Source organism: Hylobates moloch, unplaced genomic scaffold (assembly GCF_009828535.3).
Source record: "Hylobates moloch isolate HMO894 unplaced genomic scaffold, HMol_V3 SCAFFOLD_21, whole genome shotgun sequence".
NCBI classification, from domain to species: Eukaryota; Metazoa; Chordata; class Mammalia; order Primates; family Hylobatidae; genus Hylobates; species Hylobates moloch.
Window position 1 is genome coordinate 27,362,881 of NW_026652296.1, and position 7,774 is coordinate 27,370,654.

The window sequence follows — 7,774 nt, forward strand, 5'->3', positions numbered from 1 at the left end:
CGATCTCGGCTCACCGCAACCTCCACCTCCCGGGTTCAAGTGATTCTCCTGCGTCAGCCTCCTGAGTAGCTGGGATTATAGGCATGTGCCACCACACCTGGCTAATTTTGTATTTTTAGTAGAGATGGGGTTTCTCCATGTTGGTCAGGCTGGTCTCGAACTCCTGACCTCAGGCGATCCACCCACCTCAGCCTCCCAAAGTGCTGGGATTACAGGCATGAGCTACTGCGCCCGGCTGATGTGTACATTTTTAAAGCGAACAATTTGATAAGTTTGTTGTTTTTTTTTTTTGAGACAAAGTCTTGCTCTGTCTCCCAGGCTGGAGTGTGGTGGTATGATCATCACTCACTGCAGCCTGGAACTCCTGGGCTTAAGCGATCCTCCCACTTTGGCCTCCCAAAGTGTTGGGATTACAGGTGTGAGCCACAGTGGCCTGATGAGTTTTGACACAGGTGGTTTGACACAGATAAGTTTTCCACATACACCTGTGGAACCATCACCAAATCAAAATTTTCTTTGATTTCTTTTTTGACCAGTGGGTTATTTAGAATTAGGTTTTAAAATTTCCAAATATTTGGGGATTTTCCTGAGATCTTTATGTTAATGATTTCTAATTTAATTCCATTGTAGTCATAGAACATATTTTGTATGACTTTAATCATTTGAATATATTGAGACTTGTTTAATGGCTCAGATTATGATCTGTCTAGCTAAGTGGTCAATGCATATTTGAGAAGAGTATGTATTCTGTTGTTGGGGAGAGAGTTCTGTAAGTGAGTCAATTCAGGTTGTTTAAGTTTATAATATCCTTGCTTATTATCTGTCAAGTTGTTCTATTGACTATTGAGAGGGGGATATTGACATTTCTGAAAGTAATCGTGGATTTGTCTCTTTCCTCCTTGCAGTTCTATCATGTTTTGTGACGTTCTCTTCACATCATAATAAGGATTCACATTATTATTATGACTTATCACTGTTCATATTAACGTCGATCACCTGTCTTAAGGTAGTGTTTGTCAGATTTCTTCATTGCACAGTTGTTGGTTTTTTTTGTCCTTCTCCCTTTTCACACTACAGTCTTTGGAGGGAAGTCACTAGTGCAGTGGAAACTTAAGGAGTAGAAAGTTATGCTCTACTCTTTTTTTTTTTTTTTGAAAGTGAGTCTTACTCTGTTGCCCCAGGCTGGAGTGCAGTGGTGCGATCTTGGCTCACTGCAACCTCCGTCTTCCGGGTTCAAGCGACTCTCCTGCCTTAGCCTCCCAAGTAGCTGGGTTTACAGGCGCCCGCCACCACACCCGGCTAATTTTTGTACTTTTAGTAGAGATGGAGTTTCACCATGTTGGCCAGGCTGGTCTCGAACTCCTGACCTCAGGTGATCTGCCCATCTCGGCCTCCCAAAGTGCTAGGATTACAGGCATGAGCCACTGCACCCAGCCACTTTACTCTTACATAAATCATTTGATATTCTTCACTGAGATTTGTCTGTTCTTCCCCATTTATTTATTAAATCATATATTTATATCAGTAGGTACTGCTGGATATTTATTTTATACTTTGGGTTATAATCCAACACTACTTAATTTTGTTGGTCAAATTGTTCCCGCTTTGGCCTTTGGAAGCTCTTTGAGTCAGCCCTGCATCCGTTTGGCATATCTCCATCAACTCTGGTTTTATTTCTTTATTTTTTTACTTATCTTTTACTTTCAGGAACTATAAGATGCTCTAGGATTATCTTTTATCTTTCCTCTCTAGTCCTAGAATGAGACATTTCTCCAAGGAGCCCTGATTGATTACTTTGATAAAAAATACTATTAGAAATCAACATCTGGGTGCTAGGTGTGCCTGGAGCTACTGCAGGCTGGAAGGATTTTTGTTTTTTAAATAGAGGTGAAATATGTGTAACATAAAATTAACCTTTCTTCAGGGAGCAATTCAGTGGCATTTAGTACTTTCACAGTGTTGTGCAACCATCACCTCTGTCTAGTTCCAAACATTTCTATCACTGCCAAAAAAAAAAAAAAAAAAAAAACCCAACCATACTCATTAAGCATTTATTCAACACCCTACCCTGTGCTCCAGGAGACCAACACGCTGTATTCAGTTTCTATGGATTTACCTATTCTTAATATTTCTTATGGGCTGGGCGTGGGGGCTCACACCTGTAATCCCAGTACTTTGGGAGGCCTAGGTGGGAGGATTGCTGAGTCCAGAAGTTCGAGATCAGCCTGAGCAACATAGTGAGACCCCGTCTCTACAAAAAATAAAAAATTAGCCAGGTGTAGAGGCACACTCCTGTGGTCCTAGCTACCCAAGAGGCTGAGGCAGAGGATTGCTTGAGCCCAGGAGGTCAAGGTGGCAGTAAGCCATGATCATGCCACTACACTCCAGCCTGAGGGACAGAAAGAGACTGTCTAAAATAAATTATATATATATATAAAATAAATTATATATGATATATATTATATATTATATAATACATATGTATGTTTTACAGCATATAATATAAAATATATATACATATATAAATATATACGTATATATTTATATGTTATATATAATATATATCACAAGAGTCACAAAAAGAGGATTAAAACAAAACCAAAAACTTTTATATAATCAAGTTGTCTATAATTAAAGAGAAATTATAATGGTCTTTCTAGAGATGTTTTAAAAAACACTATACACTAAATAATTGATTGGAACAATAAACTTTTCTTAAGGGATTAATTTACTCTTAATAAATTATAAGAGATTTTACTTTTTTTTTTTTTGAGACAGAGTTTCGCTCTTGTTGCCCAGACTGGAGTACAATGGCATGATTGTACTGCAACCTCCGCCTCCCAGGTTTAAGCGATTCTCCTGCCTCAGCCTCCCAAGTAGCTGGGAGCCTGCCACCATGGCCAACTAATTTTTTGTATTTTTAGTAGAGACGGGGTTTCACTATGTTGACCAAGCTGGTCTTGAAATCCCGACTTCAGGTGAGCCTCCCGCCTCGGTCTCCCAGAGTGCTGGGATTACAGATGTGAGCCACCACACCTGGCCAAAATTTTAATTGTTTTTAAACCCAAAGTTCAACTTTTATTGCATCTCACCATTTTCAGTTTTCAGTTTTCTTTGCCCTTTTTTTTTTCTTTTTTTTTTTTTTGAGACAGAGTCTTGCCCTGTCGCCCAGGCTGGAGTTCAGTGGTGCAATCTTGGCTCACTGCAACCTCCACTTCCCAGGTTCAAGTGATTCTCCTGCCTCAGCCTCCTGAGTAGCTGTGATTACAGGCACGTGCCACTACACCTGGCTAATTTTTGTATTTTTAGTAGAGACAGGGTTTCACTATGTTGGTCAGGCTGGTCTCGAACTCCTGACCTTGTGATCTACCCACCTTGGCCTCCCAAAGTGCTGGGATTACAGGCATGAGCCACCGCGCCTAGCATTTCTCTGCCCTTTTTTTTTTTTTTTTTTTTTAGACGGAGTCTCGCTCTATCGCCCAGGCTGGAGTGCAGTGGCGCAATCTCGGCTCACTGCAAGCTCCGCCTCCCGGGTTCACGCCATTCTCCTGCCTCAGCCTCTCCGAGTAGCTGGGACTACAGGCGCCCGCCACCAGGCCCGGCTAATTTTTTGTATTTTTAGTAGAGACGGGGTTTCACCGTGGTCTCGATCTCCCGACCTCGTGATCCGCCCGCCTTGGCCTCCCAAAGTGCTGGGATTACAAGCGTGAGCCACCGCGCCCGGCCTCTCTGCCCTTTTAAAAGGCATGAAATAGTAACACTTTGCTTCAACTGATTTTCAGCTCATATAATTTTTTTTCCCCTCCAGTTTTGTTTTTTGTGGCCTGATGCTAACAGTGTTTTCTTAAAGTTCTAAAGGAAATGTTTTCTTTCAACATAATATTCTGTGCACTGCAGAAGGTCTTTCGCCTTTTGGTAACTGGCCTAACAGATTTTATGTTTTATTGAAATAATTCCTATGCCATTATTATTAAGTTTGGCTTGCTTAGAAAAAAAACTGAAATTACAAATATTTTTTAAAAATTAAGGTTATTACATCCATGTATCTTTCTGTATGTGCTTTTAAAGTCATTGTGACATTGAGTTACAGGGTTTTGACTCCTGGGTTTAAAAAGAACACCAAGTCCTGCTAAATCTGAAACACTGACAGCAATTAAAGCCTCATCTTCAGGCCCGATAGAGGATGCCAATAAAAATAAACTGCATCCCTGAGACACAGGTCCAGAAATTAAAGCTATTCAACTCCTCAAGGCCCAGGGACTATCATGCAAGAGGTGGGCACATGAGACTTAAGGGCCAATTTTGAGAGATAAAATAAGTCCAGTTTCTCTATAAATTAACCATTAATGTCAAAGTCACATGGATGCAAGACCCGCATGTGGGCTCCTGTGTCAGATTAACAAGGTTTTCTTGAAGCATTAACCAGCTCCTTAATAAAGGTTATAAAGATTATAAAGGGCTTATGGAAGTTATATCCTATGGTCAAGATTAAAATTTTATAGTTAATAAAATTTTGAAAAACAAATTTAATTGCTTCATGTTGTTTTTATTAGGGCTTATTGTTTAGAAAAAATTAAGTCTCCTCTCTCAAAGAATGAAGGTTTTGGCTGGGCGCGGTGGCTCATGCTTGTAATCCCAGCACTTTAGGAGGCCGAGACGGGCAGATCACGAGGTCAGGAGATCGAGACCACGGTGAAACCCTGTCTCTACTAAAAATACAAAAAATTAGCCGGGCGTGGTGGCGGGCGCCTGTAGTCCCAGCTACTCGGAGAGGCTGAGGCAGGAGAATGGCGTGAACCTGGCAGGCGGAGCTTGCAGTGAGCTGTGATCGCGCCACTGCACTCCAGCCTGGGTGACAGAGCTAGACTCCGTCTCAAAAAAAAAAAAAAAAAGAATGAAGATTTTTGCCTTTTTTTCAAAATTCTTGAGTTATCACTTTGGTTAAATGAATGACTTATTTTACAATGACTTGTGATCCTATTTTGTGATAGTGTGATATCAAGTGTCTTTTTTTTTTTTGAGTTGGAGTCTCACTCTATTGCCTAGGCTGGAGTGCAGTGGCGCGATCTTGGCTCACTGCAACCTCTGCTGCTCAGATTCAAGTGATTCTCCTGCCTCAGCCGCCTGAGTAGCTGGGATTACAGGTGCCTGCCACCATGCCTGGCTAAATTTTGTATTTTTAGTAGAGACGAGGTTTCACCATGTTGGCCAGAGTGGTCTTGAACTCCTGACCTTATGATCCACTCGCCTCAGCCTCCCAAAGTGCTGGGATTACAGGCATGAGCCACCACCCCCAGACTTCAAGTGTCTTAAACCTTTGATATTTGACAAACTTTCCAAAATCAAATAAATTTTGTCTTTTTCTGACCTAATTAATTATTTAAGATATTAGGTTCCCTAAAGTCCAAAAATGACATATTTGGCTTATTTGGTATAAAAATTATACTAGTCGGGCATGGTGGCTCACATCTGTAATTCCAGCACTTTGGGAGGCAGAGGTGGATGGATTATTTGAGGTCAGGAGTTTGAGACCAGCCTGGCCAACATGGTGAAACCTGTCTCTACTAAAAATACAAAAAAAAAAAAAAAAAATTAGCTGGGTATGGTGGTGCACACCTGTAATTCCAGCTACTTGGAAGGCTGAGGCAGAATTTCTTGAACCCAGGAGGCAGAGGTTGCAGTGAGCCAATATCATACCACTGCACTCCAGCCAGGATTCTAGCTACTCGGCAGGCTGAAGCAGGAGAATTGCTTGAGCCTGGGAAGGCGGAGGTTGCAGTGAGCAGAGACTGCACCACTGTACTCTAGCCTGGGCGACAGAGTGAGACCCTGTCTCAAAAAAGGAAAGAAAGAAAGAAAGAAGAAAGAAAGAGAGAAAGAAGGAAGGAAGGAAGGAAGGAAGAAAAAGAAAGAAGGAAAGAAAATTGGATCTATAACCTGCTGTGGATTCAGCTGGGAGGCTCAGGGCAAAGTGGGTGAGGCCTGGGTTCCCGCCCCAGCCCCATCACGTCATCAGCTGTTTGTTACTTCATCTCCCATCTGTAAGACAAACACAGTACTAATTCCTGAAAGGCACTATGATTTAATGAGATCTCTTGGTGTTTTCTCTTTGCTGCTGCTGCTAAGACAGCAGGAAATCGAGGAGTTTTCCTCCCACAGCCCAGCAAGGCAGTGGAGTCATGGAATTCCCATTCTGGGGGAGCCTCAGCAGTTCATGGAGGGTGGTTGTGTTTCAAGGCCCAAATCAGGAGGCTGGCACGGGAGAACAACCCCTCTCTTTTTTGGGGGGAGGTGGAAACCCAAGGGGGTAGGTGACAAAGGAGCAGAGAGAAGAAGGAGGCAGTGTGGGGTAATAGTTGGGGGCTGCTTGGGAGTGGTGCAGGGTTGTCAGAGCCTTGGTTTCTTCATTTGTCAGGTGCAGGTGTGGGGGGAGCCTGTGACACAGGCGCTGGGGAAGGTGGCGTGAGCGAAGGTCTGGAAGATCCTTAGAATAGTGCCTGCCTGGAGCAAATGGCTGTCTTCATTCAGGTTCACCAGAAGGAGACCCTGAGAACAGGATTGGAATGCAGGTAGTTGATTTGGGAGATGACCCCAGGGAACACTGGTAGGGGAGTGGGGAAGTGAGGTGGGGAGGTGAGGCAACCTATAAAGAGCATATTGGGCCGGGCATGGTGGTGCACACCTATAATTCAAGCTACTTGGAATGTTGAGGCGGGAGGATAACTTGAATCTAGGAGTTTGAGGCTGCAGTAAACTGAGATTGTGTCATTGCACTCCAGCCTGGGCAACAGAGCAAGACCTTGTCTCAAAAAACAAAACAAAACAAAACAAAACCCAAAACCCCCCCCCCCCCCCAAAAAAAAAGCTGTGTCAGCATGCTGGTTGTCAGTGTGCTGGTTATCAGCATGGGCAACTGGGGCCCAGTCCCGCTGGGGAGCTGGGAGCCTATCTACAGCAGGTGTCCTAGAGTTGTTCCCTCCCCCAAAGGTTGAGGAAGCCAGGGTTATTTATCTGCTGACCCCCAGGAAACCCCAGAGGATGTGGGTGATGGGACCTGGAGGATACATGGCTCCGGCTGTTTTGGCGAAGGATCCCTGTGCTCCGCTTGGCTGGGGTGGAGGAGCTACTTGCCTCTGACAGGGTCACGTGGACTGGGACAGGGATCCCTTCATCAGGACCAGGTGGGACCCAGACTAGAGGGGCTACCCCATCCTCCAGGCTCCCTGGACGCCCCCAAAAGATCCTTGTATGGCCCTAGGGAGCCAGAAGAGTCCAACCCTGGGCAAGATGGAGATGAACTTTGTCACCTCCTTTGTGAATGGAGTTCAAATGCAGATTTAATATGTTTAGAAAAATAACGGAATGTGATGTGTGGAGAACAAAATCCTACCCAAAGTGTGGCTGGGAGCTGGGATGCGAGGGGAGCTTCCACACAGCCCTGGCACTCAGCAGCTATTGGGTAAGTGGTCATTGACAATGGCGTAAGCACCTTGTGCAAGGCTGTGGCCTGGCCCCTCTGTGTCCCTCTTGGCCTGGCCAATGTCCCTGGCTGCCCTTCTGTGCTGTGAGCTGTTCTCATGCCTGTTTGTGCTCTCATGATGAGCAGTGCATTTTCCCGGAATGCCCACCCTATCCCTTCCTGCAAGGCCCTCGTGTAACTGAAGGTACTGGGCAGGCCTGATGTCTGGAGAACAGGGACCCTATTGTCTGTTCCAAGCGTCCTGACATCAGGGAGGCCTGAAAGACAAGGCAGTCATGCACTGTCTGAGCAGGA